The sequence below is a fragment of the Mandrillus leucophaeus genome, unplaced genomic scaffold, assembly GCF_000951045.1.
Source record: "Mandrillus leucophaeus isolate KB7577 unplaced genomic scaffold, Mleu.le_1.0 Scaffold1211, whole genome shotgun sequence".
Taxonomy (NCBI): Eukaryota; Metazoa; Chordata; class Mammalia; order Primates; family Cercopithecidae; genus Mandrillus; species Mandrillus leucophaeus.
The window spans coordinates 448,886-474,285 of record NW_012100444.1 but is presented as its reverse complement, the minus strand read 5'-3'; the positions used below and the strand labels follow the sequence as shown (position 1 = coordinate 474,285).

The window sequence follows — 25,400 nt, the reverse complement described above, 5'->3', positions numbered from 1 at the left end:
CACACACACACACACACACACTTTGTCTTTCTCTCTCTCACTGGATATACTGAATGAAATCATAGGTCCATCTAGCTTTCTACCTTTGCCCTGAACAATATTCCCTCTCTCTCCACATTAAACTGGTCTTAAACTTTTTCCTGCTACAGCATTTAAAACTGCTTGATTTCATAGAAAGATAGAATAAATATTCATTCACACATTCACATACATAGATGAGTTATAATTTATTTTCTCTACTTCTATCAGATGTAAGCTACATAGATGGTATTTACGTTTACATTTTGCTTATTGCTGTATTCCCAGATCTTAGAAAAAATGCTTGACATGAAATAGGTACTTAATGAATATTTGTTGAATGAATACATGAATAAATTAAATCTTTATCAAGCTGAAATTATTCCTACCGGAGGCACTACTCTTGAAAACCTTACCAGCCACAGATTTTTCTCGCATTGCAAAGGAAGTTAGACACTCAGTGTATCCTCCTAATTTTACAAGTGAGTATTCAGAGACCCAGAAATAAATAGTGGTTGTCTTAGGCCTTGGAGTAAGTAAGTAAAATATTAAGGTCCAGACTGTCAGTTTCTTAACTCTTACTCAGTATGGTGTTCTCTAGTCTTAAGACATGTCAGAAACCTCCAAAAGAAATTGTAGAGGGCCTAATATTGGTGATAACGTGAATATTACATCAACAGGAAGAAATCCAGGGCTTGACAAGGACACTTGAAACACCAATAAGCAGCAGAGTTCACTGGGAAATTAGGGAAGGAAAAAAATAACAGATGCTGGTGACATTGCAGAGAAAAGGGAACAATTATACACCATCGGTGGGAATGTAAATTAGTTCAGCCATAATGGAAAGCAGTGTGGTGATTCCTCAAAGAGCTAAAAACAGAACTACCATTCAACCCAGCAATTCCTTTACTGTGGATATACCCAGAGGAATATAAATCATTCTACCATAAAGACACATGCATGCAAATGTTCATTGCATCACTCTTCACAATGGCAAAGATGTGGAATCAACCTAAATGTTCATCAGTGACAGACTGGATAAAGAAAATGTGGGACATATACACCATGGAATACTATATAGCAAGATCTCACCTTTCATGGGAATATAAATGGAGCTGGAGTCCATTATCCTTAGAAACCTAATGCAGGAACAGAAAACCAAATATCACATGTTCTTACTTATAAGTGGGAGTTAAGTGATGAGAACTCATGGACACAAAAAAAGGAACAACATACATTGGGGCCTACCTGAGGGTGGAGGGTAAGAGGAGGGAGAGGAACAGAAAAAAATAGCTATTCAGTACTAGGCTTAGTACCTGGGTGATGAAATCGTCTGTAAATTAACCCCTTTTACACAAGTTTATGTATATAACAAACTTGCACGTGTACCCCTGAACCTAAAATAAAAGTTAAAAAACAAAAATAATAAAATGCAAAGTGTGGTTCTAAAAGGGAAGGTCATAGAGACTGAAGTAAGGTTTGTACATTGGCAATTGGTTAATTTGTTCATAATCCACTGCTTATGCCAATTCCTGTCCTAGAGGCTGAAGGAGACAGACAAACTGTACTTAATGCACCAGGGGCTGACATTCTTTTTAGTTGGGTGAGTAGGAGATGTGGAACAAGGTATACTTGAGGACGATTTCACAGAAAAAGTGAGATTTGGATGAAGTCTCAGAAACTAAGTGGACCCCAATAGGTAGAGGAGGAGTGAGGAGGTGGAAAGATAGCGAGCAGCATGGGCAAAGTCATAGTGGTATGATAGTGCATATATTCAGGGACTAAACAGTAGCCAATAGGACAGGAGAGGAAGGCTAGTAGAAGGGGTAAGGAGGAGAGAGAGGACTGGGAAGACGGGCTGAGGCCAGATGGCGCATGGTATCTTAGAGCTTGAACCTCTAAACACCTTGCTGAAGGAGGGTCTCTCTCTCTCTCTCTTTCTTTCTCATTCTCTTCTCTTCTTTCTTTCTTTCTTCTTTTCTCTTTCTTTCTTTCTTCTTTTCTCTTTCTTTCTTTCTTTCTTTCTTTCTTTCTTTCTTTTTCTTTCATTTTTTGTTAAAACTCAAAAAGGCCTTTAATGCTATTCTGATACTCCCCCAACTTTCTTAGATACCAATTTTTCTATTATTTGCTTCTGGAGATTCTAAGCAAATTTTCAAGTGCTTCTATTATGAGGAAAATAATAAGATTTTTACATTAATATATGTCACATGCACATATGAAGTTTAGCAGGGCCCAAACCTGGTTTTAATGTACAATGTATAGGCATGTTGTGAGAGAAGATTGTAAGAATAAAAATATATCATGTATTGTACATTCCGATCTGTAACTCTTTTCAGAGAAAGGAATGTATAAATTTATTTATTTATATACCTAAGTCTTAATGCAGAGAACATTTTATTTATATTATAAAAATCCCAGGTGAGGATCCAACAGAGTAATTTTAAAGTATCAAAGAGGAGTTTAGATGGTATAAATTACATTCAAGGAAAAGATAAGTATTAGATTTTTGTAGCATGATTCTCCTTTACATTACCGTAAAATGAAGGAAAATAGTAAAAACTCCCAGAAATTCCTGAAAAGCCAGTGATTCTTTTTTTAAAAAAGTTGAGTGGTCGTGTATATTACTGTGATTAATCAAAATGATACAATATTTATTTGCATTTGTCAGGCAAGGTGCTGGAATTTTCTTAGTAGATGTTAGTGAAGATAGGAACACAGTGTAGCAGCAGCACTGTCTCCTTCCTTTTAATTGACAAATAGCTACATAGAGAACAGTCAGAAATTGGAAGAGAGCAGGGAAAGCAGATGAATTCTTCCCAGATGATGCAGGGACCCTGTTCATGGAATTCTGGTCACGTAGTCTAGAGCTCAGACCTGCCTTGGTTTAATCAGCTTGCTGAACATTACGGTTGAGTATAGCCATGTTGATCCAGGTCTCTACATACATAATTTATTAACCCCTAAATTAGGTCCCATTGTTTGACACATTATATTGAAGGCACAATGGTGAGAATACAGTGTTGTATCAGGTTTATGTACGTATGTGTCTCTGTATATACTTAAAAAATTATACATGGAGCTCCAGTGTTGACACATATCACCCTATCCCAGGCATTTGATGAATACAGAACCATATTGGATGTTAAGCAGGATATTGACTTCCTCTATTGTGACAATTATGTGGGCCCAGCTTTGCTGAAAATAAGGCCCATCCACCCTTGCAGAATTGAATAAGTCACAAGGATACAGCCCTTAACACCTTTCCTGATTGTGAGCAAGGACTGCACTAATTCATCAAGTCCTGCAGTGAGGGATTCCACAAGAGCTGCTCGTGACAAGCACAACAGAGACAAGTATTTAAAACCCAAGGATTTTGGACACATTTTTTTCAATGCTTTTTGGAAAATTTTGGCAAAAAAATACAATTTTTGTTTCTTTGTTTTCCATCCGTGGTCAAAAGAAAGAAATTCAAAAAAATGTAAGGAGTTGGAGTGAAAAAGTGGCAGACAAACCTGAAACACACTCATTTTTATGATATGTGATACTTAGACATTAGCAATTTCATAACCAAACCCAGATTAGGACCAGAGAAAATGCTTGTAATTATATTGCCAGTGAAGTGGCCCCCAAAAATGAACATTTTTGAATTCCACCCATGATTTTTTACTCTGATTAAAGTACAATTAAAATATTAAGAAAAATTCAAAATTGCTTCACAACTGGTTTTAGAGTGGCAGTGTTCTTTATGTAAAGCATTATGTTTGTCAATAACATACACATTTGGTCTTGTAGTCCTCTTTGCTGATTCCTGACACTGTAAGAGGAGAACCTGGTTTTCTGAGGTGATGATATTTATAGTTAGGCATCATCAAAAAGCAATTCCTTGCTTATTTGGGATTCGAAGCCCAGCCAGGTCTCCCTTGTGACTCATTCAGCATTCATCCGGGGATCTATGCTTGCCTGCCTGTGCAGCGTTCTCATGAATCCTTAATTCCTTTTGAACTCAGCAATGCCAGAGTCACTTTCCATCAACCCGCCCACTCAGCTGAATTGCGCCAGCCTCTTTTGCGTAAAGCATCACACTGCTGTTGTAAGATTGATTGGGTGTTGAGCCACCGCCACAAAGACAAAGGAGGTCAGATTCAGCCCCTGCAGTTTGCTTTTAAGACCTGATGTCATCATCATCCTGACTTCCAGAGCTGATGCTGATAAAATTTTCTGGGACCTACCTATGTGTAACCCATGTCTTGTTGAACTAACTTTATTAGCACCTCATCACTGATAATGCAATAACATATTAATGATGTGTTGCTCTTACCCTTTGTCTGCAAAGCAAAAGAGTTGAAACTAAAATGACATGGTGAGCCAGATCAGTCTGATGTGTAGCAAACCCTGTATTGTGGCATCTTTCTTATTCCCTGACTGCTTTTCTCTGGGGTGATAGGGCAGGCATGACTGGAGTGCTGGCCAGACGTCCAAAACAGGGTACTGCTCTAAGCTTGGGAGTTTGCAACTCAGGAAACCAGCATGGCTACTCATAAGGGTCAGAATATGGGCGAGTCAGAGAGCAAGCTCAAATCTAGTCCGTATGTCCATAAGTGAGCACGTAAGTAAAAATTTGTGACCGAGCCAGGGGATCAGGTGTAAGACAGGGAGATGGACTCAGCATAGGCTCAAGGGCAGGGGCAGGGAAGCTGGATTTCAGACAATTATGAAGAAGAGGCTGTTGTGATGGTGGCTTTCTAAAATTGATTGCCCACAGAGTTGCATGTATTAGGTTGGCCTAGTTTAGAAGCACAAAGTAGGGGGTTGGTAATATGCAAAATACTGGAGAGGTTGAAAACTTAGGTAGTGTTCGATTACGTGACTGAGCTCTCCCCAGTGGCTCTTTAGTACCTGGAGCTAGAGATAAGTCAGATGTGGCCCCTGCCTGTGTTCACCATCTGCACAAAGAGACAGAAATGTAAATAAAAATATTACAACACTCACAGGATTGCTGGGATGTAATAGTCTCATTCTACCAAGAAGGTAGTAATAATGGCTGACATTTATTGAAAACTCACTGTATACCACCAGGTACTATGTTGATTGCTTTACCTATATTTCCTACTGTATACCACCAGGTACTGTGTTGATTGCTTTACCACATTAAATTCTTACAACCATATGAAGCAGTGCTATTATTTCTATTTTATAGATTAAGTAAATGAAGGGTAAAAGAATTTAAACAATAATCACCCAATGTTGCACAGCTAATTAGTGGTGAAGTCTAACTCTGACTTAGACCTTGACCTCTACATTAGTCTGTTCTGGGAGACACATTTTAAGATGGATGTTGGGAAATATGGAACTTGACAGGAGTGTTAAGAATGGTGTGGAGATGGGAATCCACAATCTATGAACATGTCTCTCCTCAACCCCTTCCAATGAGTCTGCTGAGACTGAATATAAAGGGCTAGAGGGGGAAGTGCACACTCTGGCTTCAGGTGTGAATGATGAATGGGTTGTGGCAGACTGTTTCATTTGGTATAGAAGGAAAAGAGATTCATCTGCAGATTCCCAAACCACTTACTTGGCTCTGAGTGCCGGGTTCCTCTGGCACCTCAGCAGAATGTTGGGGTAACTGATAGATCTCGGGAAGTTCTGCTAGTGAACAACAACTATAAAGATAAGAGCATCTAAGTCATGTTGATTTAGGAGAAGACATTTAATAGAACTCTCCACATTTGAAGAGTTGTCATATGCAAGAGAAAAAATAAATTTGTCTCTTGTGACTCTAATGAATGCAGCTGAGACCAATGATTAGAAATGATGGGAAGCAGATTGCAACTCAGTAAAAAATTATTTTTCAACAACTAAAGCTAACAAATACAGAAGCTTGTGGGAGTGTCAGTTCTTCATCACTAGAGGTATTCACATAGAGACTGTGTCACCTTCTGTTGAGAGGGATAGTTTTCAAATTTTAGAATTCATAAGAATAATTTCTGGGCATGGCAGCCAGATTCTGATTCAGGAGTCCTCGTAGGCATCAAGAATCTCTCCTTTTAATAAGCCAACTAGAGGATTCTGATGTGGGTGAGAAATAACAATCTGCAGATTGTAAAAGAGATATCTATTTTTAAAGGAGAAGTTAGATTCCATGATGAAGTTTCCATTCAGCACTCTGTCCAGACCATGTTGATCTATTTCTTCCCAGAGTTCCTGTTGTTTGTATAGTCTTTATCACATAATTTAATATTTGATTACATTTTGTCTCCCTCTTCTAATCGTTTCCCTCATCCCACAAATATTTGCTGATAATTTACCATATGCTGAGCACCATTCTAGGCACTGGGGAGACGTTACAGGGCCAAGCAGACAAGGCAGCCTGACCTTATGCAGCTGATAATCCAGTGAAGGGAGATTTGTAAAACCCCAAATATATCAGGTATTTTATAAATACTTTCCTCCATACAGCCAGATGCAAACTCTTTTGGGAAGAACCCTGTCTTAGTATTTTATGTAGTGTCTAGAACAATGCTCTGCAATAACAGGTACTCAAAAGTATATTTTAAAGCAACGATGGAACAGTAAAATAAGAATACACTTGGAGAAAAACAGCAAAACTTTATATTTTCTGCTATAAATCAGGCTAATCTCAATGGTTTAACTGAGGATTTCTTTGTGCTTTAGGATGGAGAATTTTTGTAAGCCAAAGGACTTTTTTCTACATTAATAGAAAATGTATCCAGAACAAGTAACACAAGCTTCTTGAGTTTTGCGGGTCACAGGCTTATAGCAATAGTGAAAAACTGAAAAACATCCAGAATACAGATGATGAGGGTTCTTAGCACACCATGGTATAAGACAGTGGCCAACAAACTTTTTTTTAAAGGGCCAGGTTATTCAATATTTGGGGGTTGTACACTCTCTCACACAACTAGTCAATTCTGCCATTGTAGTATAAAAGCAGCTTAGAAAATATGTAATTGAATGGACTTGTTCTAATAAAACTTTATTTACAAAAACAGGTGAAAGGCTGGATACAGCTCTTAGATCACAGTTTGCAGACTGCTATAAGATAAGTAGTTCAAAGAACTGAGGTGTTTAGCTGAGTGTATTAGTCCATTCTCACATTGCTATAAAGAAATACTTGAAACTGTGTAACTTATAAAGAAAATCAGTTTAATTGGCTCATGGTGCTGCAGGCTGTGTGGGGAAGCATAGCAGCATCAGCTTCTGGGAAGGTCTCAGGGAACTTAACAATCATGGTGGAACGCAGAGAAGGAGCCAGGCACTTCACATGGCCGGAGCAGAAGAGAGATGCAGGGAGGTGCCACACACTTATAAACCACCAGATCTCATGAGAACTCTACAACACCAAAGGGGTAATCTGCCCCCATGATCCAGTCACCTTCTACCAGGCCCCAACTCCAACACTGGAGATTACAATTTGACATGAGACTTGGGTGAGGACATAACTTCAAACCATATCTCTTGAAGAAGACAGAAAGAGAATATCATTACTATTTTTGGATATTTGAATCACTTCCCTGCAGAAGAAGGATTTGACCTATACTAGAAAAAACAGAGGATATATGTCTAATATTTTAATAGAATTCTCCAGATGGTTATGAGTTTAATGAGTTTACCAACACTGGAGGTGTTCAAGCAAATATTGAATGCCCAATTCTTGAGACTGTTCCAGAGCAGGCAAGGGAGTCTGGTGAACAATTTGACTAAATGTCCTTTAAGGTCCTTTTCAACCATGGGATGCTGTCATGCATGTGAAGTTTAGTGAACAGAGCAGGGCCTAACACATGCTGAGATTGACATAGAGACACAGGTAAATGATACCCCAGCAATTTCACATGTTAAAATTTATCTATGGTAAATGAATGACTGAGTGAAAAGCAAGCTCTACTAAATGTTAGGTACCCATATTAATAAGCAGGTTAAAAATAGCCAGATTAAAAACAGTTAACATCAGGTAAATATCATTTTTTTTTTCAGTTAGCTTGATTTATAGCCTTTTAAGATTATATCTGGGATAAATGGATTGGTCATTCAAAAACTAAGTGGATGTCTCTCAATCACATAGATTAAAAAGAGAGGGAAGACTCCATCCTACCTTTTAGAATTTAAAATTTTTTTAATTTTTTATCTTTTGGACTTCTTGTAAAATTTCTTTGTGTGCCTTATGATGTTTTGCATTTATGAAGTTTTAAATGCTAAAACAGCACAAATTCATCCTCACAAATGGATGTGTAGATCTATAAAATTAATAAACAATGATTTATTGGGAGCCTATTGCTCCACTGAAGAAACTGAGAACCAGACAGTACCTGAAGGATGAACATGACAAGGAGCTAAATGGTTTAAAATTTGTGGCTATCCTTAATATGCTACCCATGTGTGCCAATGAGGCAAATCTTCAGCCAGCTTGAGCCTGGTCTCCACCTCCCAGTGGAGGGTCAGAAGGGGTGAGTGATTCCAATCAATATCCAGTTGTTAGAGTAACAGCCATGTCGGTTCTGGATGGCTGACTGGATGAAAACATGTTTGTTCTACTTAATGCGACAGTGTCTTGTCAAATTAACAGCCATGGTGGCAGGAACAAGCTTGCTTAATGGGTTAGAGTCAGTTCCACAGAGAATCTATCATCAACATGCAACTGAGAGGAATCCCAAACCTCATTACCAGGGTTTATTTGTAGATAATAACTGAAGGTATGCCATGTACTTACAGCAGAATTTGTTTGGTTTTTTGGCAACTCAGTTTGATGGTCTTTATCAAATGTTGCCCTTTTAACTCCCCAAAACTCTGTATGATCATGCTTAGTCTGTGTTTAAACACACTAAGTAAAGTGCAATATTTTAGCAGCTATGTTAAGATGTTTTAGCAAGATAGAATGATTATTTGAAATAACCACGTATTCGACGTGCAGGGCAGTGGGGAAAAGGAACTACTCCAGTGAGTGCTTTAATCCTGCACTTCTTGGTGAATATTTAAATACACTTTTCCTCCCTAGAGGTGAGCTGTTGTCCCAAAGCCAGAATCATAAACTGCCTGCCAGATTTAACTCACAGTTAAATTGCATTTGGTCCATATAGTTGTGTTTTAAAATTGAAATGCTTGCTATCACTTAGAAAAAAAGAAAATTTCACATGCAGTTCTAGGTGTTTCCTTTCAATGAAAAATTCGGAGAAGTCAGCAGCATGGGCCAGCTTTTCGCAGGGCAGTAGTTTTCTGGAGCTGTGTGTTAGTCTGTCTTCTCTAGATAGGTTGAGTGTTCTCCATGGTGTCTACTGTGCCTGCCTTATTCATTTATGTGACCTAACCAGCCCCTTGAGACATTGAAATTTTCCATCTGTGATTAATATACTAAATCTTGAATTTCTAATCATACTCATATGTGAAAAATGCAATATTATGGCTTTACCATGTACAGATATTGTTAAGGCACTGTTTGCTTCTTTCTTCTTCTAGTCCTCCAGTCCTCTACCAGTGCCTCCCAGTGGCCTAAACCAGCAGGAGCCATATAAAAAAGAAGTCTGGAAGATGCTAGTCCTTCACAGGAGGATACGAGAATGGCAACGAGAAGATCTGAGGACCACGAGATTTAGGACGAACGAATCTAGGAGCCAGAAGATATACCTGCTAGTAGACACTATGATCTTAAAAAAGTCTTGAACCAATGTGACCTTCAGAATTTTTCATCTGTAAAATGAAACATTGGGCTAGACAGTCCCTGAAACTTCTTAAAGTCCATGATTCTATGGTGGAAGGGGTTGGTACAGCTTTGATTTCATTGTCTGTTTATACCTGGCTGAGTTCTCTTGTGACATGTGACTGTCCTTCTTAAGAAACTGAAAGACAACCAAGTAGCTGATTATTGAGATACCGAAATGTTTTAGGGAATGCAGAGAATACAGCCTACCTGACATAAAGTCTGACAGCAACAACAAAAATCTCTCTGGGCAACTGTATTTAATAATTAAAACAAAAGGTTTGGAGGAAATATTCAAATTGCCACTTTAACAGGAGAGTAATCTGTGGTGAGAATGCTTCAACAGTGATATGGACTGGCATTAGAGCTAAAGAATCCCAGCCTGATTTGATAGTGACTCTAGCTGTTTTATGTTCCTCAGGAATCCCAGGATGTCTTTCAAACAAACAAACAAAACAAACAACAACAATGACATATTATCTTCATCACTTATCAGAGATGATTTTCCCAGAATTGTTGGCTCAAATTTTAGAAGAAGTTCTAGAAACTGATTCAACCTAAAATTAAAACCTGCTAGCTCTTCATGTAAATCATGGAATCACTTGTTTGCTACTGAACCGCATGTTGACATTGAAGTACAGATGTTTGATGTTGAATTCATTCCTCTTTGTATAACAGCAACTACATGATAAACCAGGGAAAAAATGGCAGCATCTTTTATATCTTCATTTGTTTGAAACAGATAAAAATATTTCATTTTCCTTATTCGATGTCAAATTACCCAATAATGACAAAATCTAAACTTACATTTTCAAGGGATTTTTAAAGTGTATTAAATTTGTAAAGGTAAAGCAATACTTTAAAGTAAATACACAGTTTGAAATATATCAGTTATGGAGCCAACTGAGATGTCAACAATTTAGTAGTTTTTATCGCCGAAAATAGAGAATATTCAGAAGCAGATCCAGAAAGTTTCATTTTAACCTCAGTTGGAACCAGGAAGAGGAACTGAGGTTGCTTACTAGCAGATCATAATACAGTGGACACTGACATTCTTCCACACATTAAGTCATTTGTACTTTCTCTTTGACAAATTTAAAATCTCAGAAGTTAATTGTGGGAGCTAGTCCTGATTCATCAAGATCAACTAGCAGTTGCCGGAACATTTTCTTTCAAAAGCTTGAAAATGAATCAAGTTTACTTGTTAAGATGTCCAGCAAATAGCAAGATAAACATGGTAATATACTCAGTTTTAAATATATAAGTTTATATCAATAATATATTTAAAATAGCGTACTTTAAGGTTACTAATGAATATGTGAAGCAAAACGAAAAATGTTAGTTTGCAAGAGAAACTGATTTTATTTGATGACTTATTTTACTTCAGTAAAATATTGGTTAAGCAGAATAATTGAAAAAAGAAATATCTGAGTAAGCAAAACTTTGATTTGGCTAGAAAATAAAGTAGATTTTTCTTGCACTTGTAGCTTCACTGTTGAGAATTTTAAGAAATGATCCTCCTTGTTTAAATTCAATTGGCCTTTAATGGGCACATAACACATGCTGGGCATTACAGTGGGAGGCTGAAAAGAATACCATAAATAAATAATTCCCCTGGCTCTCAAGGAATTCTTAGACTCAATGAATAGAGTACATTGAACACAAGTGAATTTTATATATATATATGTGTGTGTGTGTGTGTATATATATATATATTTCTAGAATCCTTCAGACTTAAATTCAGTTTCAGAAAAAAAAAAAAAAAAAAAAAAAAAAAGCTCATTTTGAGTTTCGATTTCCATTGCCTTAGCCTGTAGATGGAAGTGGAGAAGAGCAGAGGAAGGATCACTGGCTTTAGAAGAAGTCTTGAGGATGAAACGAAATAATGTGTGTGAATGCTCTTGGCATAATATATGCTACTTTGCTAATATCAACAGCATTAATATTTATTTATTTATTTATTTATTTATTGTATCAGTCACACGGCAGACATTATTATGTTGGCTGTCTCTCTGATAAGCGCTTGCAGATGGGAAGGAAGTTGGATGTCACAGACTTTTTCTTGATTAATCAACCAAACATCTATTGTGTATCTATCAGGGTAAGACTGAACTACATAGGTTGAGTCATACAAACCAGGTTGCTCTGCGAACACATAGGAAGGACATCAAAACCAAATGTTGGGTGCCAGAAACTGATTCCTTAAGGAAACCAATATTTGAAGAATGAGGTGAATGTACCATGTGAATGTGGGTATGTTTTTAGACAGTTGTTTGCAATTTAGAGCAGTTGTTTCTATGAAACAAATGAAGGAATTGTTGGTTTCAGAAACTCAGACATCAGTTAAATTTTGAAGTTAGACCAAAAAAAGCCTGTAATTATTTATAAACTGAAATAGAATCCTTCTTTTATATAAAATTTTGTCACAAACTATTGGAATGAGCTTACCTAGTATGCATTCTATATAATATAATTATTGAGAAATGGAATCTTAGCACCTGTCTGCCAGTGTTAAATGGCAACTAAGGAGCATTTAATTCATCAAAAATGTACTGAGTTTCTATTAAATTGATAGAGCTGTCAGAGGATGAGGGAATACAAAAGAGATTTCAAGTTGTCTCTTTTCCAGGAACTTACAATCTGCTGGGAAAGACATAGATACATACGCACATAACTAAACAAAATTAGGTTTAAAATAGAATACGTACAAGTGTTATACAGGTGAGTAAAGTGGAGCATTTAGTTTTACAATATGTTAAGGATTTAGAAGCAATAATAAACTATGAAGATAAACGGTGATAGTTTAACACTGTCTCTAATTCTCCATTTGGCTCTGGATATTTAAAATCACTGAAGCAGAATTGTTTGTATGCCCGGATGTCAGAATATTGACTGTCTCTTTCCCCTTCCCATTTGTCTTACAATAATTTTTTTACCATCAAATCTTTTCTGCCTATGTTCCTGGATTTTTATAGCCCGACAAAAGGGTGTATATTACTCAGCATTCTGTCAGAATTGCCTAATTTAGGATCTTCAAATTTGAGACGTGGATCTTAGCTGAGGGGATGGAGAGCATTTAAGGTATTCTTTGCTTTGGATGTCATGGCAAATATATGACTTCAGAAAGAATAACAAAAACTTCGATTTCTGCTAAACCTTTCAAAGAAGAGATGCTTCGAATCTATTAAAATCTCAGTTAAAACTCTGACTCTTGTGTATGTTTCAATTGGTTCTTATCCCATTCTCTCTTTGGTTCACACTTCACCAGCCACACTGGCTTTCCTTCTGTCCCTCAAAAAGCTGATCGTTATTTCTTTACTCCTTAGCCTCTTTATCCTGACTGTCTCCAACTCCTCCAGATCTTTGGTCAGTTAGCTACTTCTCATCATTTAGGTTTCAGTCCAAACGTCACCTTTTAGAGAGATCTTGCCTGACCATCTAGCCTTTTGTGTCATTTGTTTTCAGGAACAGGTAAAAGAAAATGTGGTTCAAGTTTATGTTAACAGCAGGAAATATGAGATCCTACAAGAGGAGATCCTGAAATCAGGTGAGTTTCAGGTGATTGACTTAGTACCCTAACAAGTTCGTTCCTTTTTTAACTCCAGCTTCCATATCATTATATTCCTCCTACAGCTGGTTCCCCCTTCATGATGGTAAAAATGGTTTCAGGAAAATTCTGGGCCACAAGGCTCCTTGTTAATACCATAAAACTATTAATTTGTTATGGTTCTTCCATAAAATTTTTTTTTAAACTTTCTCTGATGCCTGCAGTAAACTGGTTTTACATTTTTTTGACTGGAACTGAGTCACATGATTATGCTTGAACCAATCATTGATAAAGTAGATGGGAATAATTTATAAATATGAGATATGAGTCATCACCATTTGAACTGAAATCTTTCTCCAAATCATGCATTGCTGTTATTCATCAAGAGATGATGAAGTAAGTGCTGGAGATTCAACCAAAATGTCTACATTTCCCTCAAATATAATCTTATTGTCTTTTTGAGTTTTTACAGTCACCACAATTTTAAGTTATATATTTATGTGTGTTGTTAAATATATATATATATATATATATATATATATGTAATTGTCTGGCTTGCTATCATAATAAAAACATCATAAGAGGATAATTTTTGTCTTATTTAATGATGCATTTTTACTTAGAAAAATAAAATAGTTGGTGCTCAATAAAATTGTTGAATTAGGGGATGAGCAGGAAACATCACATCATCACTTTCTTGGTCTCTAATAGTCTCCTGACTTCATGAGGATGAGAAACTTCATGAGGATGAGAAGTTATTATGAACTGACTTTTCCTTCTTATTTCCTAGAGTCTCTTAAATTCCTAGGAGGCCCCAGTTACTGGTTGAGGGTTCCTAAACGACAGTAGTTTTATCAGTCTTGGACACTTTTGAAGGAGACTTTGAAGGATAAATAAAATGATAAGTAAGTCATTTTTTTAAAAAATAGAAGCACAAGAAAATATGAAAAGGAAATACAAATTGTAGGAAGACATGTTGAAATTGCATGAGGTGTGCAAAGAAATGAAACTAGTCTGGTGTGACTAAACCTGGGAGCTGTAGAGTGACTGGGGCAGTAAGGCTGGGAGGGAAACAGTGAAGCTGACCTACAGATAGTCTTTCTCAGTTATGTCTGTGGTTCTGATTGGCTCTAATTATCTGGTCACTGATTTATTGACCTCAGCACATTTATAATTTGTTTTATATTGTTACCCTAAAAACCTCTTATTTCTTTATACTTGATATCTCAGGTATAGTTTACCTTTTGACTACTTTGTGAACTCATTGATAACACTGAATAGTTTTACTGTGTGTTAGAATAAAACATAACTGATCTGGATATAAGCTAAGCTTTAAGAAAGGATCTTGAGTGAATTTAAAAAAAAAAAAAACAAACACTTATCCTCAGTGCACATGGGAAACACACAGTCATATCGGCAAGATAATATTGAATAAATGAAAGACAGAATGACTCAGAAAACCTGTCTCTTTGTTTTTTGTTTTGTTTTGTTTGTTTCTTGTTGTTGTTTTTTAATCAGGCTTCCCCTTTACTTATGTGATCATAGAAGAGTGTCGCTGAATCCTTTCTAAGTTTGATTTCCTCATTGGTCAAGTGAGGATGATAAAGCTAATGACAATTGTTGAGAAATATAAGTCAAATCAGGAAGACCCTTGGGAAATGAAAATGCTACAGAAATGTATATAATGGGGCTGGACATTATTCTGAAATCAGAATAATAGAAGCAAAGATGAGAAGAGGAAAAGGTTAAGATTGTAAGTTTGGCACCCAAATGGGAAAACCTAACTCACATTTTTTGCCTATCTTGAAGATTTCAAGCTGCACATACACTCTTAAAAAACAAGTTTCACATTTCACTGTAAGAAATGGAGATAATCAGCTGAGTAAATAGTTATAAAGCTCCAAGCCCAAAGACTTCTACAGTTTCAAGATTTTGTGTTAAGTAAATATTTCTGAGTTGGAATGGACCTCTTTGTAAGCAGAGATTATGGAGATTTACAACCTATTTCAGATTCTTGTCTTTCTCTTCCCATCATCACTTGAGAGGGAATAAAGAAATTATCTTACCTTAATGTAAGAAAAAAAGTCACTGCATCAGGGCCCAGGAAGCTGTCCACTAATTACTTATGTAACCTTGTATTTACTCATAGATCGGGTTTTTCTTTATAAAATGAAGGAACTATATGAGATAAACCCTGAGAATCTTCTGTTCACTAAAATTTCACAGTTCTTAAGCATCCAGAGGAAATAGTGAATTTGAATCCCAGGTAACTTTCCCTGATCACTCAGCTGAGTCCCTTATAGTTGTAGTATTTGGGGGAATATCTGTCAGCTTCCACACACATTTCTACAGAATTTTTTTTTCGGATTTTGGCTGACTTACCTCAGGGAATAATTTTGCTGGCTAATTTAGGTCATGTCCTGTTATCCAGCTGGGTGATAATAATAACAGCTACCACCTATATCACACTACATGCTGGGCATTATTTTAAGAACTTTAATACATTAACTGATTCAATCTTCATAACAGCTTTATGACATAGACATTATTGTGATGCTTATTTTATAGATGAGTGAACTGAAGCAAAGTGTGGTTATGTAATTTGTCTAAGTTACACTACTCTTAAGTGCCAGAGTAGCACTTCAAATCTAGACTGTTTTATAACCCCACATATGTGTGCTAAAGTAATAAACTACACTCAGTATGGAGGGTAGAAGAAAAGATGGCAAAAAGAGGTCTACAACTAGAAGGAACAGAGCCAGGCTCCCAGATCATTATGTCCGGTATACAAGGACAGGTAAGTGATTTAAACACGTGTGGGCAAGTGACCAGAAGTCTGAGTTCTATCCCATAGGCCAGTTTACTCTTGGAACTTTGTCTTTGGGATTGCCTGCCAAAAATGTGACTTTAAATATAAAACCAACAAAATGAAATCATTTCTTGGAGAACGTTTCTGTGGTTCCCTGTGGCTTGCCAAGTTAAGAATATCTGTCTTACATTTTCAAGCACATGTGTTGTAGTAATTTTATGGGGTAACGAGTTGGCTTCCATTAATGATATTTTATTTTTACAGGGGCTAGGCCTGGAGAAACATTATGTGGCAGGCAGTGAAATATCTTGCTTTTTCAGATTGCTTTAACTAATCATCTCAGGTGGATTTTCTAGGAACTCTGATTTTTAACCATTTGACTGCTATGGATTTCAGTGGGCTGTGACTGAGGCTTTGAATGTAATACCATGGAACATAGTGGTAAGGAATGGAGAAATTCAGGGTTTGGTGGAAATAATAAGAGTAGAGTGGAACAAATGTGGTACTTTCATTTCAAACTGAAAACTTGAATGTAATTTAAGTGCATTCCTTGGATTCAATAGAAAATAATTCAATATGTGACAAGAGCTAACAAATGGAGGCAGATGTAATTTATCAAAGCTAGCATGTCTCTCATTCCAGTTTATCACATGGAGGATGCTGCTAGTTATCTACCCAATATCTATCCTCTCCTTCTTTCTTATTGGCAGAGGCCCAATTTTACTACTTAAATATTTTATTCCCCATACTACCTTACAAAAAGAGAGTTGGATCTGTGACACATGTTTGACCAAAGAGATCTATTTGGAAGTTGACTGCGATTTCCTGGAAAGCAGCTTCTTCTCGATCCTCCTAACTGGTGAGTGGGACATCAACAGCTGTCTTATAACTGTGAGTGGGACATCAACAGCTGTCTTATAACTATGAGCAAGAAACATTAGTTATGGTTAGTCACACAGAAAGATGGAGGGATCTAGATTCTGGATTCATTGTGAAGTTGCTGTAGCTACATGTAACTACTCAGGCACAGAATTTTTTGTTTTCTAAAATATGTGTGTGTGTGTGTACATATATATATATGTATATATGTATATATATTTGTATGTGTACACAGTTGCCTAATTCTGAGCCTGTTAGAAATACTCTCACTGTGTTTTTTCCTCCCACCTACACCCTTCTCATGGCCTCAACTTAGGAGCTGACAGGCTTCCACCTAGTTGTGCCTGTGCCAAGGGATCAGGAGGGTCATTCCTTCCACTGGAACTGCCATTCTTGATTATGGTGAATCTTTCTTGATGTTATCAGAGAAAGAAAAGGAATGTAACCTGAGATATGATCACTTGCAACAATCTGTTTAATTTCAACATAATAAAGATATTAGGGTAAAAAATGAGAGAGAGAGAGAGAGAGAGAGAGAGAGAGAAAGAATTCTACTTGAGAGGACAAGAGAACATGAAAGAGCTTGGTGCCTGATCCTTGCCCCATATTGGGGTACAGAAAATACCGTGGATCTTCTGATGGAAAGAAAGCTGTATAAGGCTGGTGGCAACATTCAGCATTCTGGAAATGGAATACAGCTCCATTCCCCATTGGGTGAAATGTCTCTGAGGCTAAGTACCAGTAGGCTGTGAGATCTCTGGTCAGTAAATGCTGTTAGGGAATTTTGAAAGAACTTTGAAAGAAGAGTTCAAGAGGTACCAGAGTTGAATGTATGTAATTCACATAGTTCATCTGATGTTACCAAGAAGAGAGAAGCTTGAAGCTGAAAACCTTCATGTTGAGGATGGCATATTAGAAGCTGAAGAACTGCATGTTGAGGGTGGCGTATTAGAAAGGTCTTTGATGGCATTGTTACACTTAAACCAAATTATCTTGGGCTTCTTTTTGCATGAGTCAAATAAACCTTTTACTTGTTCAAGCCACTGTTGGCTGGGTTTCCTATTATCTGGGCTGAATTCATTTCATACTAGTACATCTCCTCTTCTCTCTCAATACACCCACTTGGTGAGTGCTCAATAGATGGTTGGTATGTCATGGAAAGATAACTGGGTGAAAGACATACTTTGTGATAGAGGAGTTTGACTAATTGTCTAAGCCTCTGTAATCTCTGCTTTGTATTTATGTTTGTTAGTTTGTTTTGTCCAAAAAGTTTTAGGATAATTATATTTGGATGTGTTCTATAAATGTCAGTTTCTTTATCAGTTTGAGGTGGGTTGTGATCTTCTAAGGAAATGGGGGCATTTTGATTTTCTAAAGACAGTTCAAAGAAGGTAGGATGAAAGGCAGAGAAAAAGGAAGGTGAAACAAGGATAGAAATAGTAAGCAATTGTGCACAAAAGTTATGCCTATCATGCTGTTATGGTTTGAATGATTGGTCCCTCCCAAAGTCATGTTAAAATTTAATTTCCATTGTACAGACTTAAGAGATAACTAGACCATGGAGAATTATTGAGGGTTGAGTGCCTTCGTAAAAGGGCTTTCAGGTGTAGGCTCTCTCTCCCTCTCTCTCTTCATTTTGCCCTACCACCTTCCAACATAGGATAGCACACCAAGAAATCATGTGTCAGATACCAGCACCTTGATATTGAACTTCACAGACTTCAGAACTGTGAGCTGAAATATTTCTGTATATCGTAAATTACTGAGTTTGTGGTATCCTGTTATAGCAACACACAAAACAGACTAAGACACATGGTACAAGTCATCATGTCATTTTATTTATTTATTTAAACAGTTCTTGAGGCATATTTTCTTAAAACTGTCACACAAAATTAGAAATCTGATACCCAAAATGGGTAAAATACCTTACCAATAAGTGTCAGAACCAGATTTCATACACAGATTGTCTGATTCTAAGCATTCACATTTCCTGTGACCTTTGCTCCAGGAAGAGACATTATCTTTAGTATACCAGACAGTTATCAAAGCTACCCTTTGCTCTGGGAGTTGGGGGTATTATATCTACATCTACCAAGGCCATTTGCTATACAAGCAGCCTGGAAAATACAAAGGGGAACAATGGCAGCCAGTGCCTTTGTTTGCAAACAGTATAAAAATGAGAAAGATCCATGGATAACAATGTTCCCAAAGCATTTACTTTTTGAATTCTCCTTTTCTGATTCCTCCAGAGTCTTCTCTCTCACACAGTTCTCACCACAGTTCCACCTTTGTTCTCCTTAATTTATAGGTGCCTGGGGGTTTTCATCATTGTATTTCTTCTTATCATCAGAGAAAAGTTTTTAAAACTCATTTTAGGCATATGTATATTTACAATGTACTCCAAAGAGTTTTCATATGATCTTTCCAACCAACTAATATAGTTTGGATGTTTGTTCCCTCCAAAGCTTATGTTGAAATGTGATCCCCAGTGCTGGAGGTGGGGCCTGGTGGGAGGTATTTGGCTCATGTCATGAGGGCAGATCCCTCATGAATGTTTTGGCGCTGTCCTCATGGTAGTGAGTGAGTTCTCACTCTGAGTTCATGCCAGATCTGTTTAAGAGTCTGAGACCTCACTTCTCTCTCTGTCTTTCTTGCTACCTTTCTTGCGACCTTTCTTGCGATGTGATACATGGCTCCCCTTCACCTTCTGCTATAATTGTGAGTTCCCTGAGGTCCTCTCCAGAACCTGAGCAGATGCTGGTGCCATGCTTCCAGTGCAGCCTGCTGAACTGTGACTCCAAATAAACATTTTTTCTTTGTAAATTACCCAGTCTCAGGTATTCCTTTACAGCAACATGAATGGACTAACACAGCAACATAATCTTAAGCATTCATTAGCTCATTTATTTATTCAGTGTTTATTGTGTAATTACTACAGGTTGTGTATTGCAAATCTAAAAATCCAAAGTCTGAAATGCTCCAATATCCAAAACCTTTTGAGTACATGATGGTTAAAGAAAATGTTTACTGGAATATTCGGGATGCTCAACCAGTAAGTGTAACATAAACATTCCAAAATTGAAAAAAAATTTGAAATCTGAAACACTTATGGTCTCAAACACTTTGGATAAGGGATACTCAGTCTCTATATAGAAAGTACTAAGTGCTTTCCTTTGAGAGAGGGAAAGTCTTAATAAGTAAACAAATGAGCACTTCAGATACTGATGAGTCTGAGGAAGTAAAAAGTATTAATTTCACTGCGGGTGAAATTTGGTGCTTTTACATTTTATGGTCAAGAAAGACCTCATTTAAAAAAACGAAGTTTTACCTAAAAACTCAAAGGATAAGAGAATCATCATAAAAAGAACCTGAAAAATAATAATTCATTTAAAAAGTGAGAATGTGTCTCTTTAAGTGAAAAGACCCTGAAAAATAAGTCTTTAATCTAAAGTTTATACTAGGTGAAACCGCTAAAGTTATACACCAAACCAGTTAAATCTTGGAAATTTCAGACTGGACTTGGAATATTTACATTTTACTTACTGGTTGAAAATCCCAAATCCCAAATGCTACGATGAGCATTTCCTTTATTGTCATATCAATGCTCAAAAAGTTTTGGCTTTTGAAGCATTTCAGATTTGGAGTTTTCAGAATTGGAATGCTCAGCCTAGAAATGTTAACTGACACGCAGTCACTGCTGTAAGAATTATGTGTGTTTCTGAGTATTTACTTAATCTCATTGAAAATAAGTTTACAAATTCTATGTCACTAACTTTGAACTTGACTCAATGCATAAAAATGTAAGCATTGTATACTTTTCTGAGGTTTTCTTTATTAATAGTTTAAAAATTTGAAGAAAATTGCTGAATGGTTTACAAAAACTCCGAGAAACTACGAAAAAAAAAAAAGTGCAACTTTACAGGGAAGAACAAATAACCTATTAGACAAAATAAAACTCGACAAAGATAATAATTGGAAAATAAAACAGGAGAAAGCAGGTTATAAGCAAAAGTTCTAGATATTAGCAATCTTTAGTCAACATGGAAGCATTTAGCATAGGAAATACGTGTTTCAATTGTGATTTCTATAAGACTAAATATTGGAAGTAAACTATTGCATGAATAACTGCTAAGTTATATTAAGAACATGTATTTTACCTCTAGGGACAGTTATTTCATAATCTATTGTGTCAGTGTTAATTTTATGTGTTAATTTGACTGGAACCATGGGTACTCAATATTGAGTTAAGTATTTCTCGGGTGTATCTGTGAGAGTGTTTCTGGATGAGAATAACATTTGAATCAGTATACTGAGTAAAGCAGATTGCTCTCCCCAAAGTAGATGGGCTTTGCTCAATCCGTTGAAGGTCTGTATAGAACAAAACTGAGTGTTATTTCTCATTGTCTGTTGAAAACATCTATACATGTGGTATAAAACAGTATTTAATATGAAATCTTATATTGTTTGTAATTTTAATCTGATCATTTGCTTCAGAAAGGAGAAGGAAATAGATTATTGACATTACTGACACATTCTCAAGTGTTATCAAAGTTGTATTTACAAGCACCTATGTATCCCTTCTTAGTGATCATGAACACAGAAATTCCTTTGAGAACTGATGAAAGCTATGAACACTCAAACAACCTACACATGTTTTCTTGCGGTTTCAGTGCTTCACAGTCACCCTGAAAGTAGTTCAAATATCTCAGTTTAAGAACTCCCACTCATTCCTCAGAATAAGTCTTAGAAATAAATATTTGTATGCCCTTCTATCAATTAAAAAAAGATTAAAGAAGTAAAATAATTACTTGCCCAAGTTCACATAGCTAATGAGAAGCAATACTGAAACTAAATTCAGATCCACCTGAATCCGAGTTTGGTCAATTTTAATCATATCATACTTCAAATCTAGTTTTTCAGTTTTTGTTTTTATCACTTAATATCTGATTTTTTAAACTTGTAATTCGAGGAAATTAGGAAAATATCTACTTCTTACTGTTGTCCTATGGCAATTATAATTTGAACTTTGTCCCCTGTACTATCAAAATGGAATGATTAAAAATGCCTATCTGCTAGAAGGTTTTGACATTTGAAAAGAATGCCTCATTAGCTGACACACACAGAGATTCCTATTGCATGCCTTACATCGATTTCACAAACTGGGCACTGGTGTTATGGTCTGATATAGCTATAAGGTAAGAAGGTTTATGGTAAGTTAATTAAGTTCAGGGTTTGGCCTAAGACATAAACTGCCTCTAGATGCAAAAGTGTATCCAAATTGTATGAAATTGTAAGTAGCACAATACAAATCTAAAAGCTCAGTGAAACTCTCAGAATACAGATGGAAATGACTTTTGGCTTGGGAAATGGGGCCAGGTCCAAAGGGATTGTGAAGACTTTTGGGCTTTGAGAAAGCATCATAGTGGCATTAACCTTTCCACAGTCACTTGAAATTTTCTAATTGAAATATGAATGTGAAAGACCATCTCATGGTCTATGATTTTTCCTTTAAGGGAAAACGTCTGGGAGGAAAATTTATAAATGAATGTAATTGTCAACATGCAATTTATTAAGAAAATAAATTTACATCTTACCTATATTATGATGTCTAGTGTGTCCTTGGTCATTAATGAGAACTGCATATTGCATTTGACTTCTAATTTGCCACCAGAGAAAAGTAATGCTTAAAAATATGTTTATTTAACATTTTGAAGGAAATTCACTGTCTAGTTTTGAATCAAAACAAAACAGAAAGATGCCATATAATGAATGCTTCCATAAGAGAAAGTCACCACTGACTGTGTAATTTCTCTTGAGACCAAGGGCTCACGATCAATAGCTCATTTCAAAGTTGGCTTTTTTTTTTTTTAAATGACCAGAAATACTTGGAAAATAAGCAGGTCATTTTCAGAAAGGAATGTGGCATATGGAGAAGGAGAATGAGAAAGTGCAAGGATTATGAACACCTATACTATTTCATTCCTTAAATGTTTCTTTTTCCTCACAGCTTTCCAAAGATATACATATACATATATATATTTTGTTGTTGTTGTTGTTGCTGTTGTTGAGACACAGTTTCACTCTTATTGCTCAGGCTGCAGTGCAATGGCACGATCTTGGCTCACCGCAACCTCTGCCTCCTGGGTTCAAGCAATTCTTCTGCTTCAGCCTCCCAAGTAGCTGGAATTACAGGCGTGCACCACCACACCCGGCTGATTTTGTATTTTTAGTAGAGATGGGGTTTCTCCACGTTGGTCAGGCTGGTCTCAAACTCCCTACCTCAGGTGATCTGCCCACCTCGGCCTCCCAAAGTGCTGGGATTACAGGCATGAGCCACCGCGCCCGGCTTAAGGTATAATTTATAACATAAAATTCACTCATTTTTAAATATACAATTCAATGACTTTTAGGACATTTATAGAGGTGAGCAGCCAATGTCAGATTTAATGTCACAATCTGACATTAAAACATTTATATCCCTCCCAAAAGTTCCTTTGTGCACTTTTGTGATTAATTCCTAGTACCACAACTAGCTTCAGGCAAATATTGATCTATTTTCTGTCCCTATAGATTTGTCTTTTCTGGATATTTCATGTAAATGTAATCATACAATACGTAGGTTTTTGTGAGGGGCTGCTTTAACTCACCATGGCTTTGAGATTCTTCCATGTTGTAGCATAGACCAGTAGTTTTTTATGGCTGTTATTCCATTGGATAGATCACATTTTGTTTATGTATTCACCAGTTCACAGACATTAAAATTATTTCAAGTTTATAGCCACTAAGTAATGTTGTTGTGACATTCACATACATGTCTTTATATGTGTAAAATATATTTGTAAACATCTATTTCGTTTCCTTTTGGTAAACAAGTAGGGGTGGAATTTCTGGATTGTATTTGTAATGGACTAAATTGTGTTCTGCCAAAATTTATATGTGGCTATATTTGGAGATAGCATCTTAAAAGAGTTAACGAAGGTGACACAAGGTCATAAGAGTGGGACCCTAACCCAGTATGACTGGTATCTTTATAAAAAGAGGAAGAGACATTAGGAAGGCTTGTGCACAGAAGAAACTCCATGTGAGAACACAATGAGAAGCCCAATGTCTACAGTCAAAAAGGCATCAAGAGAAGCCAAAACTACCAACACCTCGATCTTGGATTTTCAACCTCCATTACTGTGAGAAAATTAATTTCCATTATTTAAGTCTCTTAGTCTGTGGTATTGTGTTATGATGGCCGTAGGTAACTAATTCAGTAAGTTTATGATTAACTTTTTAAGAAACCGCTAAACTTTTCCAAACTGGCTGTACCAGTTTTACATTTCTGCCAATATGTGGGGGTTTCATTTTCTTCACATTCTCACCATTAATAATACTGTCTGTTTTTTTTATTATAGATATTCTAGTGAATGTGAAATGGTATGACTTTGTAGCTTTAATTTGCATTTCCTAATTATGTGGATCATCTCTCATTCTTTCTTTGCCTACCCACATGCATGCACCAAGGAAAAACCATGTGAGGACATAGTGAAATGCAACCAACTGCAAGCCAGGAAGAAAGCCCTCATCAAAAACCGAATTGATCAGAACCTTGATCTTGGCCTTCCAGCCTTCAGAACCATGGGAAAATAAATTTCTGTTGCTTAAGCAGGCTAAAGTGCTTTGCTGTGGTAGTTCAAGCTGACAAATATATAGATTAATAGAAGATAGCTAAAATTTGACTCCACACCTGCATGTGGAATAGGCTCAGAGTTTCGGTTGCTAATTGGAGACTTTTTCACACTCCAAGACCCAATCAGAGTCAAGTTTCCTTGCTTTTTTATGGACTGATTGTTTTTAGTCTCACTTACATGAAGGAGGCTGCTAATGCTCTTCTAGCTTTACTCAGGGCCCCAAGTTTCAGCTTTAAACCACTGTGTTTCTATCCCTAAGAAACATACCCTAAGTACTAGATTATAGGACCTATATCAGGGTTTTCTCCTCCCTAGGATGTTACAGGGTTAATAAAATTGCTTACCTTTTTCTTTTGAGTTCTCTCTCTCTTTTTTTTTTTTTTCTAAAATTTGGGATTTTTACTAATTCTCCTGAGTACACCTATTCATTTGTGTGCATTTGTTGTTGCTATTGTTAACTTCTACTATTGTGCGTTTTTGAGGGGGTGAGGAGTCTATGTTGGATATGTTATTCATGTTACCAAAATCGGAATTCTCTTCTTACATTGTGAATACACATTTTGTGCAAAATTATCAATAAGTGCAATGCACCTTCCCTGAATCATTATTGAAAACTCAATGTCTAATGCTATTACAATCAGTTTGTTTATTTCATTGAATTCAAAACCTGTAATAATTTCCATGAACTGAACATTTATGTTCCCTTAAAATTCATATGCTGAAATCCTGATTCCCACTGTGACGTAGTATTGGAGGCAG

The 25,400-nt window shown here is 36.5% G+C and overlaps 1 long non-coding RNA gene across 1 annotated transcript in view; it reads right to left on the bottom strand.

Moving 5' to 3' along the window:
- Positions 1-25,400, bottom strand: part of LOC105532985 — a 47,960-nt gene that overhangs the window by 19,110 nt on the left and 3,450 nt on the right. The window contains exons 2-3 of the long non-coding RNA XR_001005066.1: positions 16,839-16,975; positions 4,866-4,964 (exon numbers count right to left, since the gene is read on the bottom strand). This is a non-coding gene — a long non-coding RNA (uncharacterized LOC105532985). The remainder of the gene's footprint in view (positions 1-4,865; positions 4,965-16,838; positions 16,976-25,400) is intronic.